At 42.0% G+C, this 18,533-nt stretch overlaps 1 protein-coding gene across 14 annotated transcripts in view; it reads right to left on the reverse strand.

Annotated features, from left to right (window-relative positions):
- Positions 1 to 18,533, reverse strand: part of SETD4 (SET domain containing 4) — a gene marked incomplete at its 3' end in the record, with an annotated part of 281,370 nt that overhangs the window by 180,528 nt on the left and 82,309 nt on the right. For all 14 annotated transcript variants that reach the window (XM_079921362.1, XM_079921365.1, XM_079921359.1 and 11 more), the window contains one exon: positions 17,985 to 18,129. The remainder of the gene's footprint in view (positions 1 to 17,984; positions 18,130 to 18,533) is intronic.

The following is an 18,533-nucleotide window of genomic DNA, read 5'->3' on the forward strand; positions in this document are numbered from 1 at the left end:
AAGCTGTATAGCAGCTAAGATGTTGACATTTCCTTAATACATTCATTGAACTTGAGAAACTAACCACAGATTTTCAGGGAATTCTACCTGTTTAACCAAGGAAGTTAATGTAGGAAGCCAGAAATGTTTGAAATTATAAATTCTATGCCACTGGGCACAGTCTAACAGCTCACTACTGCTATTCTGTCAGATGGATTTTTTCTCTAACTAGTCAAATTGCATAAATTCTCCACTTCTATTTGTACTTTGTAGCCAAAGCTCCTTCAGCTTCTTACAGCCTCACCAACTCTCCAGCTGAAGGATGTCTCTGACTGCAGGGCAACTCTACCTGTGTGCTGTGGGGGAACAGCTGACTTGTCCGAAACTACAGTTTGGTAAAATACAAGACAAAGGGCTAGAGAGAAAGGAAAGGATTTTTTTTAAGTCTCCCATTTGTACTAACCGTGAGCCAAACTGAATTCGAGGGACTTGTGTATTTTAATTGTAAAATGTACTATATCTGACTTCATTACAGATTCTGCTCTTAAAGGGACATCATATTTTATCTGGACTAGGAAAATTGTTCTTTAAAGATACTGCAGTGATGAGGAATACGGGGTTAACAAACTACTGTACATAAAATAGATAAGCAACGAGGATTTACTGTAGAGCACAGGGAACTATACCCAATATCTTGTGATAACCTATAACGGAATATAATCTGGAAAAAAAAAAGAATCACTATGCGGTACACCTGACACTAACACAATATTGTAAATCAATTATACTTCGATTTAAAAAAAAAAAGGTACTGCAGCAAATTTCTTATTGCTAAGTGTCATTTTGTGATATGAAGAATCACGACTTATTTTATCTGTTTTTTACGTTCAAATCTATCCAAAAATCTTTCAGGACAATATCCCGGTATTTCACGACGAACTTAGGGCATACTATCCAAAACATGCTTCACTTTTGTATTCAATGAATAATACAATGCAATACAGACCGAAATCAGGAGCTAAAACAAAAATGCATTCGACGGCATGAGGGCAAATTTGCCGTGGCTGCAACGTCTCCTGTTACAGCCTACCCAGCGTGCTGTCACCGTATCATTCTGGTTTTGCGTTCAGTAAACCGGCAGTCTCGTGGCATTTGGATGCCGAGACAGGGCAAAGTTTAGAGCATAATCTTTCATTTTAATCTTCCATCCTCAAGAGATGTGACGCATATGCAGCTATATTTGGACTGCTCGACTTCCAAACGTCCACTCCCTCCCTGCACGGACACAGGCCCACGAAGGACCGAAATTGATAGCTCTGAAGTAGAGAGAGCCCACACAAAGTTAACCAGCGATAGGAATATGGAGTGGTTTGGGGGCTTTTTCCCCAATAAGAATACCCTCTGTCAACATGAATCTTTTAGACGGGATCAGAAAGGGACTCCCTTAAACATCCAAGCAAACAACAGGTACCCCTGGTTCCCAGCCACAGCGCCCTCTGCTGCGTATCGAAGAGGGTCCCCCACAGAAGTATACTTTGCTTTAGACTCAACTATTTTTCTATTTATTCACTTTCTGGAGTAAAATGAGGAAGAAAATTACGCAGTTAAGAGCCACGTAGGAAAAAAGACCTCACACAACAAAGGTATCCACTAAATGCTTGGTCAATGAATGAATGAATGAATGAGTCAATGAACGTATCTGAGCATGACATGGCACAACAAGCATTTTTTTGAACCTCAGATCCTATGTAACCAGTCAAAGCTTTGGTCAGTTAAACTAAGCAATGTCCTTTTTTTTTTTAATTTTTTTTTAATTTTTATTTATTTATTTTTTTTTGGCTGTGTTTGGTTTTCGTTGCTGTGCGCGTGCTTTCTCTAGTTGCGGCTAGCGGGGGCTACTCTTCGTTGCAGTGTGTGGGCTTCTCATTGCGGTGGCTTCTCTTGTTGTGGAGCATGTGCTCTAGGTGCGCGGGCTTCAGTAGTTGTGGCACGCAGCCTCAGTAGTTGTGGCACGCAGGTTCAGTAGTTGTGGTGCACGGGCTTAGTTGCTCCGCGGCATGTGGGATCTTCCCGGACCAGGGCTCAAATCCGTGTCCCCTGCATTGGCAGGCAGATTCTTAACCACTGCGCCACCAGGGAAGTCCCAGCAATGTCTTTTTAATCTCTTTCTAAAAATACTATAAACAGCTATCACACTTATTTTAGAAGTAATACTACTAAAATATGGAAAATAAGAAATGGAAGTTCCCAAAGTCCTATTCCTGAGAGGTTATCTCCCTTAACAGTTGGCTGCATATTCTTCCAGGTTTTTTTTCCCATGCATATATAGAATATACGTACATATTTTTAATAAATGGGGTCCTAAACTGCATACTATTCTGTAAGTCATTTTTTTTTTTTTTTTTTTTTTTTGCCACACCCCACGGCTTTCAGGATCTTAGTTCATCCACCAGGGATTGAACCCGGGCCATGGCAGTGAGAGCACCAAGTACTAACTACTGGACGCCCAGGGAATTCCCTGTAAGTCACTTTTTAAATCTAAGTCTCTGTTACAGACATTTTACATGTCAGAATATATAGTAACTGTATCTCACTTCTTTAAATGCTAAATAATATTCCATAAGTCACTTAACTTACCCCCTATAGATGAAGTATAATTGTAAGGTCAAAAATATAGGCACTTTTTAAAAACAGATATTGTCAAATTTGTCTCTAAAAAATTATACCACCATCATCAATACTGAGTACTGTTAGCCTTCTTAATACGTGTAATCTCATGGAGAAAATGCTATTTCATTGTTTTAATTTGTATTAATTTGATTATCAGTAAGGATAAGCATCTCTTCTGCTTATAAGCTATGTATACTTTTTCTTCCATGAACTGCTTTTTCATAACCTTCGTCCATTTTAAATTGGATTGTTAAGTGCTTGCTTACTGATCTGTAGGCGCTTAGACACTTCTTATACTAACCTTTTTAAATGACACAGGGTGAATGTTTTTCCCAGCTTCATATGCTGTCTTTAAATTGGGTTATATAGCTTTTAGTTACATAGAAGAGTTCTGCTTCACTGTTATCAAATATGTCATTCTAAACCATTTGACTTATGGGCCATATGTCATTTTTTTCAATGCTTTGCTCACTCCAACATAATGAAAATATTTCCTATGCGCTTACTAGTATTTTAAAGATTTTTCTTAAGGTTTAGATCTATAATCATTTCAGATTCACTTTTGTATGTGATATAAGTGAAAGATATAACTTTCTTTTTAAATGTTTTATTTCTTAAATCTTAGCTTATTTTTTAATTTTACCAAATTACAGCCAGATGTGTAAACATAATTCGTTCAATAATTTATCCTTTCTTCACTGACGTAAAATGCCTCCTGTATCATATACCAATTCTCCATGTACAGTTGAAGGCTTTACGAGCAAAGACTAAGGTTTTCAGGAGAAGAAGCAATTCTGCCCAAGACTGCAACACGGAAACCCTGGCTGAGTCTCCAGCCTGCCTGGTCTGCCCTGTGGAGTCTGGACTCAAGACAGTAACATCAGCTCTCAGTATCCTGTTCATCTCTTGGTCTACTCCTGGGCTAGCATCTCACTCTTTTAATTACTGTAACTTTATAGTTCATTTTCACATCCAGAAAAGTAAGACTCTCCTTCATTCTTCTTTTTGAAAAGTTTCTTGACTCTTCTAGAGCATTTGCTTTTCCAGATTAACTTGAGAATCAAATCTGCAACAGTACAATCATACACATTCTGCCTCGGAAGATCTCTTCTCTTCCTGCATCCAAAGTACACTACCTAGGCCTCTTTTGTGTGTTGGCCATCGTATGTAGGGACCACTCTTGCAATGGTTCCAAGCATCAGAGAGCCGCAATCTAAGATGTCACAGACTAATAAATAATACATTTCCACCGCAGTGGGGGAAATAAAGGATGACCTGGATGTCCAAAGAAGGTCACCTAACCCAGATTTCGTGTCAGGAAAGTTTCCATAATAGGTGATATCTAAACACTGACATAAATAATATTAGGCGTTGGACAGGAAAGACAGACAGAGGAGAGTATTTCGGGAAGACAGAAGGCAGTGAGGAAGAGAAGGCACAGTGAGCCACAAGACCTGAAATGTCCACTGTGACTGGAACATGGCGGCCACCACCAGGGGCCTAACAAGCTCCATGAAGGCATCTGTGTTCTTTCCCAAGAGCAATGAGCTGCCTTAAAAAGGGTTGGACAGAAGAGAGTAAAGGAAATGAGTCAGAGTCATTGAACAGTCATTGAGTGCCCTCTTTTCCCAGTGACGTGCAGCACCCGTCACAGGGGGCGGTACCATTGACCAGTTCTGGCCAATGGGCTGTGAGCGGAAGTGATCGACGGCATTTCCATGCCAAAGCATTTAAAAGCTGACCCTCCCACCCTGGTTGCCCCAGCAACCTGGAAGCCACATACAGAGATCTCGGCTTCCCAATATGGAAGTGGCCTGGATCACCAGGTCCCTGAGTGGAGGACAGTGCCCTGAAAACTCGCCTGACCCACACCAGAATTTTCATGAGTGAGAAAGAACTCTTTATTATGTAAGCCACGGAGTTCTAAGGTTTATTTATTGCTACAGTACAGCCTGGTGCTAACCTAAGAAAGTCTCCAAATACAATCTGATGACAGGGGACCCAGCTTCTCAGAGCTCCCCAACACCACTGAAAGTCCTTGTCTTCAGAAGCTGAGAATACTCCTTCCTCTTTAGGGGAGAACAGTACTGATATCAGCAAGGCCGTCGCTATGCCTTCTCGGGGGTTTACAAGCTACTCCGTTGATGAACACTTCGCTCTACTGAGCAGGCGTGAGATGCTTCCTGCACAGAGAATGTTAAGTGATCTGCAGTTTTCCACTCTCTCTCCCCTGCTTCATGGTTGTACCTTTCTCTCTTATGTCCCCTGGTTCTTTCATCCCTGGCCTTTTTCCTATCTTTCTTCAGGAGTGAGATGGTGCTGGCTGGTAACTCGAGGGTGGCCACGTGGCAGCTACAGCCACAAGCACTGTCCTAACCTCCAGCCCCGCTGCACCTCCAAGAGGGAGGACAGACTCCCTAGCACCGCGGCTGCAGGCACAGCAACCCAAGTTCAAATCCAGCCCAGCCTCTTTCCTCTTTCCTCTTTCCAGTTTGAGAGTTTCTCAACTTCTCTGAGATTTCATTTCCTATTCTGCAAAACGAGGATAGTGATACTTACTTGAGAGTCTTACAGGGATTATAGGAAAAAACAAATGTAACGTTCCCAGCACAGTGCCTGGCACAGAATATGAATTTCCTAAAAGTCTGTTTCCTTTGCCCTTTCTCCTGAGGGAGAAACCCACTCCTCTCAGATCTCCATGGCTTAATCCTACATCTATCTATGTCGGCCTTTTGATGGGCAAAACTGCACTCTTAGGTCTGTGGAGGATACAAATGATCAGACAATGTAGCTGAGGAGGCCAGACGTACTCATAGGGAAAAGTTAACAGGTTAATTATTAATTAGATGTGTAAATACCCAAGGGTTTAATATAAGCCATAAGTGCTAAAGAAATCCAGAGAAAGAAGAGACATGCTCAGGCTCCTGGGATTGAGGCTAAGGATTCAGCACAGGGAGACGGGGATAAGGAAGCAGCTCCTGCTTTCCCGAAGGCCGGGTCTCCCATCTCTGGGTCAGCATCCACTCTGGTTCAAGACGGGCTTCAGACTGATAGCTGTCCCAACGATGACAGAGCTGGAGAGACATTTTCGGACAGGCTCTGTCCACTCACAGCAGATACATCTCTGAGTACTACCTACTGATTCAGGAGGGTATAACAAATAAACTTTTGAATGAATGTGCCCACCCTACAAAAGATTTTAGAGGGTCCCCTCTGTGTAAGGTACAAGGGTGGTCACTCCAAAGGCTACACTTGATATCAAAGGCGGGGACTATGCCGGGTACCCTTGCCAAGCCAGAACCTAACACCAGCACCGGGCACCCAGAGGTTATTTACAGGCTGTCACAGGAGGTTCCCAGGGCTCTGCAAACATGCCTACAAATGCCCTCAAACTTCTAGACAGGCGGGGTCAGCTCCTGATTGGGAATGACGCCGTCAGCTTACTCAGCTGCACGTGTGCTTTAGCCGGGACGTACAGTTCCTTTCAAAAAATCTCACAGAGGGGCTTCCCTGGTGGCGCAGTGGTTGGGAGTCCGCCTGCCGATGCAGGGGACACGGGTTCGTGCCGCGGTCCGGGAAGATCCCACATGCCGCGGAGCTGCTGGGCCCGTGAGCCATGGCCACTGAGCCTGTGCGTCCGGAGCCTGTGCTCCACAACGGGAGAGGCCACAACAGGGAGAGGCCCGCGTACCACAAAAAAAAAAAAAAAAAAAAAAAAAAATCTCACAAAGGTGGGGATCATTTAGTAAATGTATAGAAATTTCAAATCACTACTGTGTGAACCTGGAACCAACATAGTGTTGTAGGTCAATTATACTTCATTTTTTTTAAAAAAAAGAGAGAAAAGAAAGGATGTAATCACCGTATTCTAATAGGTTCTGTCTGCAGTGAACAATATTTACATAATTAGAATGTTGCAAACACTAATTACTGGCATAATTAAAAGTATGATAATTTGGGGGAAAGAATGAGGAAGGAGAGGTAGAGGTATTAAATCTTCATCTCTTATAACACTGATAAATTTAAACTTGCTTTTTTCTTTTCTTTTTACTGTGTCTATACAAGACAATAAATGTTAACTAAACCTACTGCGGTCATCATTTACGATATATATAAATCAAACCATCACACTGTAGACCTTAAACTTATAGAGCAATGTATGCCAACTGTTTCTCAATAAAACTGGGGGGGAAAAAACCTACCAAAGCTCCAGCCACCACTCCCAAAGGAAAACATGAATTTTAGTGTGATCCTGTCACATTAAGTATGCAAAACAATGCAAAGTTGCATAGCAACATCATACATCCACTGGCTGAAGACTCTCACATCAAATGGCATATTCAAAGGCCAGCAGAAAAGCAAAACAAACGCACAGTGACTAGGTTAAAATGTTCACTTCTGCTTCTTTTCAGAACCCTCTGGGTACATGGAAATGTAAGGGAATAACAGGTTGATTGTTCTTTAGACTTGAAGGTAAACACAGGCCAACGGTGTGACACAGCTACCAAAAAACCAAATGAGATCTCAGGATGGATAAATTAATAGAAGTACAGTGTCATAAGCAAAGGAGGTGACCGATCTCTGTACATGAACGATGTGCGGGGTCTATATTGCTACTGGACAACTGCTGCAGGAGGTGAGAGTGTTCTCCCTTCGCATCAGAAAGCAGTGAGGACATTCAGACAGGAGACAATGAGGCAACGTAAACACCAGTGTCATCTTTAAACATTGCAAGGACCTCAGTATGAAGAGAGCTGGATTTTTTTCATATAGTTTCAAAGGGCAACTGAGACCAAAAGACAAAATTGAGAGGGAGACAATTTTTAGCAAAATGTGAAGGAGACCTTTCCAACAACGAAGGCTGTTCAAAATCTGGAAGTCTCATGAGGTGGTGGGCCTTCCTCGCACTGAAGCTTTCCTACAAAGGTGTCTTCCCACTTTTTTTGGCTGCATGAAAATTTAGAGGAACATGCGATTCTTCAACTTTCAAGGCAGGTTTTGTAGAAAGCATCCCTTAGGACAGAGAGTTTAGGTTGGGTGGCCTCAAATGACTGCATAGAAGCTAACCCAAAATTCTTGCTTCCTCAGACATTATTTTCCCCTATAACAAAGGTTAAGAATTTCCCGGGTCAGATTTTAAAGGGGCATTTAATCGGGTCATTAAAGTTCAGTCCTTTTCCCAACTGGCAAGTCCCGTGCTCACTGGCCTTCGTGCGGTTCTGCCCTCTCCTCTTCCCACCCCAAAGTCACACCCGCGCTCTTGCTAAAAGCTGTGGACTCTAAACCTCATCGTGTATAATGCAGAAAGGGAATCATTGATTTTGTTCTGATGAGTCATCATAATGCTTTTCTCTTATATGTACTTAATCACTGTGGTTTCTCCAAGAATGGAAAGCTTTCCTTTCTACGGGAGAATCTAAATAGCTCTGCAAACAGACAGCAGCTGAGCAAACAGTGCAGAGAATTTCGGTGCCCTGTGATGAGAGCCACCGCACCCTCAGCTAAGGCCAAGCAGCTCCTGGCACGGCAGCCAAGTTACAAATAGCTGCGGAGTGATTCCTTTTGATCAACGGTGGACGCTTCCATTTCTTACAAGAATGTTCCATCCAGCTTTGTGGTTAGTCACAAAGCCTGAAAATGATAAATGTACTAGAGAATCGGCCAGCGTTTCCCTTCCAGGACTAGGACCAGACGGAGCCCGGGCAGCACCACTGCAGCAGGAAATAGCCGTACAGCTGGCCCCCTGGCAAGGGGCCGGCATGAAATGCTTCTCCCTGGAGTCCTCATTTCTCCGCAGCCTTCGCTGCGCACCCTGCCTGGCCCGCTCTGCCTGTCTCTGCCCAGCGATCAGGCCTTTCATACTTTGCAGTCTTAAGCACAGGAAACACACAAGTCAGCACCCACAAACACGCACATCACCTCTTGCTCCTAAGGAGAATTCCCAGCAGCTGTTTAACAGGGTATATGCCCACTCACATTATCTAATTGCTGAGGCAGGATGAGATGGGGTGGAAAAAAAAAAAAAAAGGAATGAATGACTCCTGTGAGACTGCAGACTGTTGAATAATAACCAGTTGGCATTCTTCCCTTAAGTAATGTTCTAGTGTTGGGGGGGGAAATGTAGGTTTGAGAAGTGTTGCAGCCTCCTCGTGTTCTAGGGGAAGAGGGCTGGCCAGGGGCTTTTGCTAAATACAGAGGCTCCTTGGGGCTGGTACTGGGAGGAGTATTTCCAGCTCAAAGCACCAGGTGATGCTGCAGCAGAAGGAAGGGATAGAAGAGTACAGTGTCTTCAAGGCCAAGGCCACCTGAGGTCTGACTCTGGGCATGGTCAGCCTCCCAGAGGAGGCCACAGTGAACTTGGAGCCTGTCTCCTTGGGGGCAGGACTGCTTGGCTTCTTGCTCTGTGGGAGAAAGTATGAAGCCTTGTCTTTAATTTGCATTTTCTCATTAAGTGGAGTCAAGCCCTCTTACATCTGTGGATACTGTGGTTGCCTTGACTGGGTAGTGTCTTTACATTCCAAATTCCAAATTACCAGCTACAAACACACTTTTATTTATTTGCCATCTGTCTTTACACAACCTGGAACGCACTCAAAGGAAGCTGGGCCTCATGCTGTAAAATCATTATTTTTCCCAGGTCGTGCCGAGCTCAGGCTACAGAACCCTGACCGCATTACTAAAGCTGGGTCTACCCGGAACAGGTCTTACTGCTGAACATTGACCAGAGGCTCTTAAATACAGGACTTGGTGAGGGAAGTTTCTAGCAGTACAATCCTACCTCAAGAAACAAGAAAAATCTCAAACAAACAATCTAACCTTACACCTAAAGCAATTAGGCAAAGAAAAACAAAAAACCGCCAAAGTTAGCAGAAGGAGAGAAATCATAAAGATCAGGTCAGAAATAAATGAAAAAGAAACGAAGGAAACAATAGCAAAGATCAATAAAGCGAAAAGCTGGTTCTTTCAGAAGATAAACAAAATTGATAAACCACTAGCCAGACTCATCAAGAAAAAAAGAGAGAAGACTCAAATCAATAGAATTAGAAATGAAAAAGGAGAAGTAACAACTGACACTGCAGAAATACAAAGGATCATGAGAGATTACTACAAGCAACTCTCTGCCAATAAAACGGACAACCTGGAAGAAATGGACAAATTCTTAGAAATGCACAACCTTCCGAGACTGAACCAGGAAGAAATAAAAAATATAAACAGAGCTATCACAAGCACTGAAATTGAAACTGTGATTAAAAGTCTTCCAACAAACAAAAGCCCAAGACCAGATGGCTTTACAGGCGAATTCTATCAAACATTTAGAGAAGAGCTAACACCTATCCTTCTCAAACTCTTCCAAAATATAGCAGAGGAAAGAACACTCCCAAACTCATTCTATGAGGCCACCATCACCCTGAAACCAAAACCAGACTAACATGTCACAAAAAAAGAAAACTACAGGCCAATATGACTGCTAAACATAGACGCAAAAATCCTTAATAAAATACTAGCAAACAGAATCCAACAGCACATTAAAAGGATCATTCACCATGATCAAGTGGGGTTTATCTCAGGAATGCAAGGATTCTTCAATATACGCAAATCAATCAGTTATACACCATATTAATAAATTGCAGGATAAAAACCATATGATCATCTCAACAGATGCAGAAAAAGCTTTTGACAAAATTCAACAACATTTATGATAAAAACTCTCCAGAAAGTAGGCACAGAGGGAACTTATTGAACATAATAAAGGCCATATATGACAAACCCTGAGCCAACATCATTCTCAATGGTGAAAACCTGAAACCATTTCCTCTAAAATCAGGAACAAGACAAGGTTGCCCACTCTCACCACTATTATTCAACACAGTTTTGGAAGTTTTAGCCACGCAACCAGAGAAGGAAAAGAAATAAAAGGAATCCAAATCAGAAAAGAAAAAGTAAAACTGTCACTGTTTGCAGATAACATGATACTATATGTAGACAATCCTAAAGATGCTAGCAGAAAACTACTAGAGCTAATCAATGCATCTGGTAAAGTAGCAGGATACAAAATTGATGCACAGAAATCTCCTGCATTCCTACACACTAATGATGAAAAATCTGAAAGAGAAAGTAAGGAAACACTCCCATTTACTACTGCAACAAAAAGATAAAATACCTAGGAATAACCCTACCTAAGGAGACAAAAGACCTATATGCAGAAAACTATAAGACACTGATGAAAGAAATTAAAGAGGATACAAACAGATGGAGAGATATACCATGTTCCTGGAATGGAAGAATCAACATTGTGAAAATGACTCTACTACCCAAAGTAATCTACAGATTCAATGCAATCCCTATCAAACTACCAATGGCATTTTTCACAGAACTAGAACAAAAAATTTCACAATTTGTATGGAAATACAAAAGACCCCAAATAGCCAAAGCAATCTTGAGTAAGAAAAACGAAACTGGAGGAATCAGGCTCCCAGAGTGCAGACTATACTACAAAGCTACAGTAATCAAGACAGTATGGTACTGGCACAAAAACAGAAGTACAGAGCAATGGAACAGGATAGAAAGCCCAGAGATAAAACCACGCACATATGGTCACTTTATCTTTGATAAAGGAGGCAAAAATATACAATGGAGGAAAGACAGCCTCTTCAGTAAGTGATGCTGGGAAAACTGGACAGCTACATGTAAAAGAATGAAATTAGAACACTTCCTAACACCATACATAAAAATAAACTCAAAATGGATTAAAGACCTAAAAGTAAGGCCAGACACTATAAAACTCTTAGAGGAAAACATAGGAAGAACACTCTTTGACATTATTCACAGCAAGATCTTTTTTGATCCACCTCTTAGAGTAATGGAAATAAAAACAAAAATAAACAAATGAGACCTAATGAAACTTCAAAGCTTTTACACAGCAAAGGAAACCATGAAAAAGACGAAAAGACAACCCTTAGAATGGGAGAAAATATTTGCAAACGAAGCAACTGACAAAGGATTAATCTCCAAAATATACAAGCAGCTCATTTAGCTCAATATCAAAAAACCAACAACCCAATCCAAAAATGGGTAGAAGACCTAAATAGACATTTCTCCAAAGAAGATATACAGATTGCCAACAAACACATGAAAGGATGCTCCACATCACTAATCATTAGACAAATGCAAATCAGAACTACAATGAGGTATCATCTCACCCCGGTCAGAATGGCCATCATCAAAAAATCTACAAACAGGGCTTCCCTGGTGGCGCAGTGGTTGAGAGTCCGCCTGCCGATGCAGGGGACACAGGTTCGTGCCCTGGTCCGGGAAGATCCCACATGCTGCGGAGTGGCTGGGCCCGTGAGCCATGGCCGCTGAGCCTGCGCGTCCGGAGCCTGTGCTCCACAACGGGAGAGGCCACAGCGGTGAGAGGCCCGTGTACTGCAAAAAAAAAAAAAAAAAAAAAAAGTCCCCCCAAATAAATAAATACAGGACTTGATGAAAACAGCAGAGCTAGTAAACCCTCTGTGTAAACAGAAAGCTGAATTCTGTGTATATTGACTCCCTTAGGAGGTGACTTAGGCATTAGTGATTTCCACAACTAAGACTCATGGTTTGCAAGATACTGATATCAACAAGGGGTGAGGCCGGAGCAATGAGGAGCTCCCTCCTCTCTTCAGAGGAGACCTAAGCAGGGCAGAATCTGGAGAGACTGGAGGAGGAGGAAGAACGGGAGGCAGACGGGGGCTTTGTTCGTGGCACAGAAAAGCACATCCTAGCAGAGAGGGCGTCTGCCTTGGGCTCAGGTGATGAACATCCTACAGACACAGATGCTAAAGGCAGCCAAGGAGAAGCAGCAGTCCGTCCTCACAGCTCTGCCCCTTCCCAGCTTCTCCCCACGCTCTGCCCTCCTTCCTTCCTTCCTCCTCCAGAGCTTCACTGGGAAGCAGCTGCATCATGGAGAGGTGGTGAAGCTCCCGGTGCCTGTGTTCTGTCTCCGGACACAGCGGGGAGGCCTCTGGCTGGGGTCAGGGCAACGCCCCGGCTACACTGGCTCAGCCCCACCTCCGTGCCAGTTTTCACTTGCTCCACCTGGAGAGCAGCCCCATCCTCTGGTCTGGATCTGTCCCCGTGGACCCTGCGCATCCTCCTCTGTGTACCCTGCATCCCAGGACTGACACTGGGCTGGCACTTTCTTCTTCGCAGGGACCTAACTCTTGGTCTCTCCTTATGAGCTGCCCCAAGTCTTCTTTCTGTATCGATTATAGACCTTCATCAATTGTCTTGGCAGAGGCTGGCTTCGCGTAGATTGATCGATGCCCACAGCAACTTTGCTGAGAACCTGAGTGAAACCCAGAGCTCTGGCTCACTCTTCATCCTCTGTCTTCTGTCTGACAACTATATCCTCCACTGCAGTCAGTGCCCTGTGTGTTCTAGGAGCGGAATCAGTGGGAAGAGGCGTTTCTCAACTGGGTTCCAAGCTGGAAACGGTTCCCTCCAGGTGGAACCATAAATACCATGACATGTTGGGAAGGAAAAATCAACCATAGCTGGCAATGAGATGTGAAGGGGGAGGGAGGATTCCTGCACGACTCCCCAACTTTGAACTTGGATGACTAGGTAGATGGCAAACGAGGGCAGGAAGACAAAACGGAAGGGGGTGTGAGTGGATATCCATGTGGGGTCTCTCCCAAAGGTAACAGCTACCTGGAATGTTGTTAATCATCCCCTTGCTTCATCATATATATGCAGTGATGTGATGGTAAATGTTTAAAAATCAGCTCTCCAAAAATTAAATATGTGTGCATATCCTAATAAGTTTGTTATAAATTGTGTGATACAAAGGATGTATATCACACAGTTTACAAATAATAAAATACATAATATCCTTATTATAAACCTCTAACATTCAATTGATTCTCACAGAATATTTTTTATTTTTGCCAAACTTTCATAATTGTGGCCAACCTACGGTTGCAACAGATGAACCAATGTAGTTTCAGTATGAAGGTTGGTTGATATTTTCATTTACATAAACAAGTAAGACTGAATCAGAAAGAAATAGAAAATATGAACAGACCAATCACAAGCACTGAAATTGAAACTGTGATTAAAAATCTTCCAACAAGCAAAAGCCCAGGACCAGATGGCTTCACAGGCGAATTCTATCAAACATTTAGAGAAGAGCTATCACCTATCCTTCTCAGACTCTTCCAAAATATAGCAGAGGGAGGAACACTCCCCAACTCATTCTACGAGGCCACCATCACCCTGATACCAAAACCAGACAAGGATGTCACAAAGAAAGAAAACTACAGGCCAATATCACTGATGAACATAGATGCAAAGATCCTCAACAAAATACTAGCAAACAGAATCCAACAGCACATTAAACGGATCATACACCATGATCAAGTGGGGTTTATTCCAGGAATGCAAGGATTCTTCAATATACGCAAATCAATCAACGTGATACACCATATTAACAAATTGAAGGAGAAAAACCATATGATCATCTCAATAGATGCAGAGAAAGCTTTTGACAAAATTCAACACCCATTTATGATAAAAACCCTGCAGAAAGTAGGCATAGAGGTAACTTTCCTCAACATAATAAAGGCCATATATGACAAACCCACAGCCAACATCGTCCTCAATGGTGAAAAACTGAAAGCATTTCCACTAAGATCAGGAACAAGACAAGGTTGCCCACTCTCACCACTCTTATTCAACATAGTTTTGGAAGTTTTAGCCACAGCAATCAGAGAAGAAAAGGAAATAAAAGGAATCCAAATCGGAAAAGAAGAAGTAAAGCTGTCACTGTTTGCAGATGACATGATCCTATACATAGAGAATCCTAAAGATGCTACCAGAAAACTACTAGAGCTAATCAATGAATTTGGTAAAGTAGCAGGATACAAAATTAATGCACAGAAATCTCTGGCATTCCTATACACTAAGGATGAAAAATCTGAAAGTGAATTCAAGAAAACACTCCCATTTACCATTGCAACAAAAAGAATAAAATACCTAGGAATAAACCTACCTAAGGAGACAAAAGACCTGTATGCAGAAAATTATAAGACACTGATGAAAGAAATTAAAAATGATACAAATAGATGGAGAGATATACCATGTTCTTGGATTGGAAGAATCAACATTGTGAAAATGACTCTACTACCCAAAGCAATCTACAGATTCAATGCAATCCCTATGAAACTACCACTGGCATTTTTCACAGAACTAGAACAAAAAATCTCACAATTTGTATGGAAACACAAAAGACCCCGAATAGCCAAAGCAATTTTGAGAACGAAAAATGGAGCTGGAGGAATCAGGCTTCCTGACTTCAGACTATACTACAAAGCTACAGTAATCAAGACAGTATGGTACTGGCACAAAAACAGAAATATAGATCAATGGAACAGGATAGAAAGCCCAGAGATAAACCCACGCACATATGGTCACCTTATCTTTGACAAAGGAGGCAGAAATGTACAGTGGAGAAAGGACAGCCTATTCAATAAGTGGTGCTGGGAAAACTGGACAGCTACATGTAAAAGTATGAGATTAGATCACTCCCTAACACCATACACAAAAATAAGCTCAAAATGGATTAAAGACCTAAATGTAAGGCCAGAAACTATCAAACTCTTAGAGGAAAACATAGGCAGAACACTCTATGACATAAATCACAGCAAGATCCTTTTTGACCCACCTCCTAGAGAAATGGAAATAAAAACAAAAGTAAACAAATGGGACCTAATGAAACTTAAAAGCTTTTGCACAGCAAAGGAAACCATAAAGAAGACCAAAAGACAACCCTCAGAATGGGAGAAAATATTTGCAAATGAAGCAACTGACAAAGGATTAATCTCCAAAATTTATAAGCAGCTCATGCAGCTTAATAACAAAAGAACAAACAACCCAATCCAAAAATGGGCAGAAGACCTAAATAGACATTTCTCCAAAGAAGATATACAGACTGCCAACAAACACATGAAAGAATGCTCAACATCACTAATCATTAGAGAAATGCAAATCAAAACTACAATGAGATATCATCTCACACCAGTCAGAATGGCCATCATCAAAAAATCTAGAAACAATAAATGCTGGAGAGGGTGTGGAGAAAAGGGAACCCTCTTACACTGTTGGTGGGAATGTAAATTGATACAGCCACTGTGGAGAACAGTATGGAGGTTCCTTAAAAAGCTACAAATAGAACTACTATATGACCCAGCAATCCCACTACTGGGCATATACCCTGAGAAAACCATAATTCAAACAGAGTCATGTACCACAGTGTTCACTGCAGCTCTATTTACAATAGCCCAGAGATGGAAACAACCTAAGTGTCCATCATCGGATGAATGGATAAAGAAGATGTGGCACATATATACAATGGAATATTACTCAGCCATAAAAAGAGACGAAACTGAGCTATTTGTAATGAGGTGGATAGACCTAGAGTCTGTCATACAGAGTGAAGTAAGTCAGAAAGAGAGAGACAAATACCGTATGCTAACACATATATATGGAATTTAAGAAAAAAAAAATGTCATGAAAAACCTATGGGTGAAACAGGAATAAAGACACAGACTTACTAGAGAATGGACTTGAGGCTATGGGGAGGGGGAAGGGTAAACGGTGACAAAGCAATAAAGAGGCATGGACATGTATACACCACCAAACGTAAGGTAGATAGCTAGTGGGAAGCAGCCGCATAGCACAAGGAGATCAGCTCGGTGCTGTGTGACCGCCTGGAGGGGTGGGATAGGGAGGGTGGGAGGGAGGGTCACGCAAGCGGGAAGAGATATGGGAACATATGTATATATATAACTGATTCATTTTGTTGTGAAGCTGAAACTAACATACCATTGTAAAGCAATTATGCTCCAATAAAGATGTTTAAAAAAAAAAAAAAACAAGTAAGAAGAAAGCAAAATGACAGAGACACATGGTAGAAAATCACTTTTTTATCAATTATGTGAGCAACTTCTTTGTTGAATCGGATAATAGTTTTCAAATACTGGAAGGCTATTTCCTCAATTTCTGTGCTATTCACAATGTAACAGCCGCAGACATGACAAACATTTAAGTTTAATCTGTTAATCATTAACATTTAGTCCGTCATTTTGTTATATCCAGACAATCAACAAAGCAATCACGCCCTGATTTGTAGCACTGGCCAATTTCTTTCATATAAATAGGGGCCCATTTCAAGCTACCAAGGTGATGTCACTGAACACTGAATTGGAAAGAGATCATGGTAGCATGCCAGTTTATAGGATTTTTACCATACAGATGCAATAGATAGAATAACCTCAACAGCATAGATAATAGTAAAATAAGTAAGATCATTAGAAGGTGATGAGTTAGAGTATTTATTACCATTCCTGTTGCTGTAATTATTTTATTGTAAGCTTATATAATTTAATCTTTAATAACAGCTGTGTTTAACAACTGCCTTGCCGAATTCCTGAAAATTTAACTATTGGATCTCGCAAGTCAGTTCAAGCCGGCTCAGGCAAACCATTGCGTGAATGGCCCAACAACATGTTGTTTCATTTCGTGCTTTATAAAAATGGTACCATGTTGAGATTCCCTGGCGGTCCGGTGGTTAGGCCTCCGCGCCCTCACTGCCAAGGGCCCAGGTGCAACCCCTGGTTGGGGAATTAAGATCCCACCATGTTGCAGGTAATCTTCTGGGAGTTGCTTTGTCACTCGCCATCGTGTTACTCTTGTCTAGGGACACTCAGCACTATCCTGTCCCCTTGTTCTCAGCTCTGTCACAGGAAGTAGAAGCCTGAGGGCCACAATCCCCAAAAATCTCTTGCCAACAGGGTTTCTGTTCCATGACCAACGACAGGTGGACGGCGGTACAAGGTGGATTTCACTCTTCCTCAGGCAGCGATGGGGTCTGTGGTAGCCATAGTGGCTTCCTGCAATGTTCTGGTTTCCGAGGAGCATCCCCATCTCTGGATTTCGCCCCCTCCCATCCCTTCCAACAATTTTGTAGGACCTGATTTCCTGTACTAAACCCTTCCGAATGGAAATATATAGAATGGTTTCTGGGCTTAGGATTAAAAGACTGGGATTTATCCACGTTGATGCATGTCACCTAGGACCGTCTTTTCCACTGTGGTGTAACAGGCCACACTGTGACGGTATCACATAGGATTCTCCACAGTGAGGCTGCATTTTATATCCTGCCTGCCCACCTTTGACACTTTCAATACAGCCAGTGTGCCCAGAGGATACTACCATGGGCAACAAGAGATCACGCCCTGGTGCTGACCCACACAGTTCTCAGGCTCACTCACTGGACTCAACATTCCTGCCCTTACCTCCTTCTCCATCTCCTTCTGTAGGTGGTCCGCTGGATCCTGCTTTCCAGCCCGTCAACCTTGGCCAAACATGCTATCATGTACTGAAGGAGGGTCTACTGGTGATAAAGAAGTCTGGTTCCTGTGGGCCAGTACAGGCTCCCAGCTACAGCATGGGAAAAAAAAATCACATAAGGAAAATGTAGCTTGGGTTAGCACATGTAAGCTTTTATATATGGAGTGGACAAATAACAAGGCCCTACTGTACAGCACAGGGAACTATATTCAATAACCTATGATAAACCATAATGGAAAAGAATATTAAAAAAAAGAATGTGTGTATATATATATATATATATATATATATATGTATGTATAACTGAATCACTCTGCTGTATAGCAGAAATTAACAAAACATTGTAAACCAAATATACTTCAATTAAAAAATACTGAAAAAAAACATAGCCTACCTGCTCATAGTAAATTACCTTGAGACGTAAGTTGACAATAGCATGACATAATTGGCAACAGCCCGCCCAGATTCATTAGTTAATCAAACCCAGCCAGGAC

This window comes from Stenella coeruleoalba, assembly GCF_951394435.1.
Source record: "Stenella coeruleoalba genome assembly, chromosome: 5".
NCBI lineage: Eukaryota > Metazoa > Chordata > Mammalia > Artiodactyla > Delphinidae > Stenella > Stenella coeruleoalba.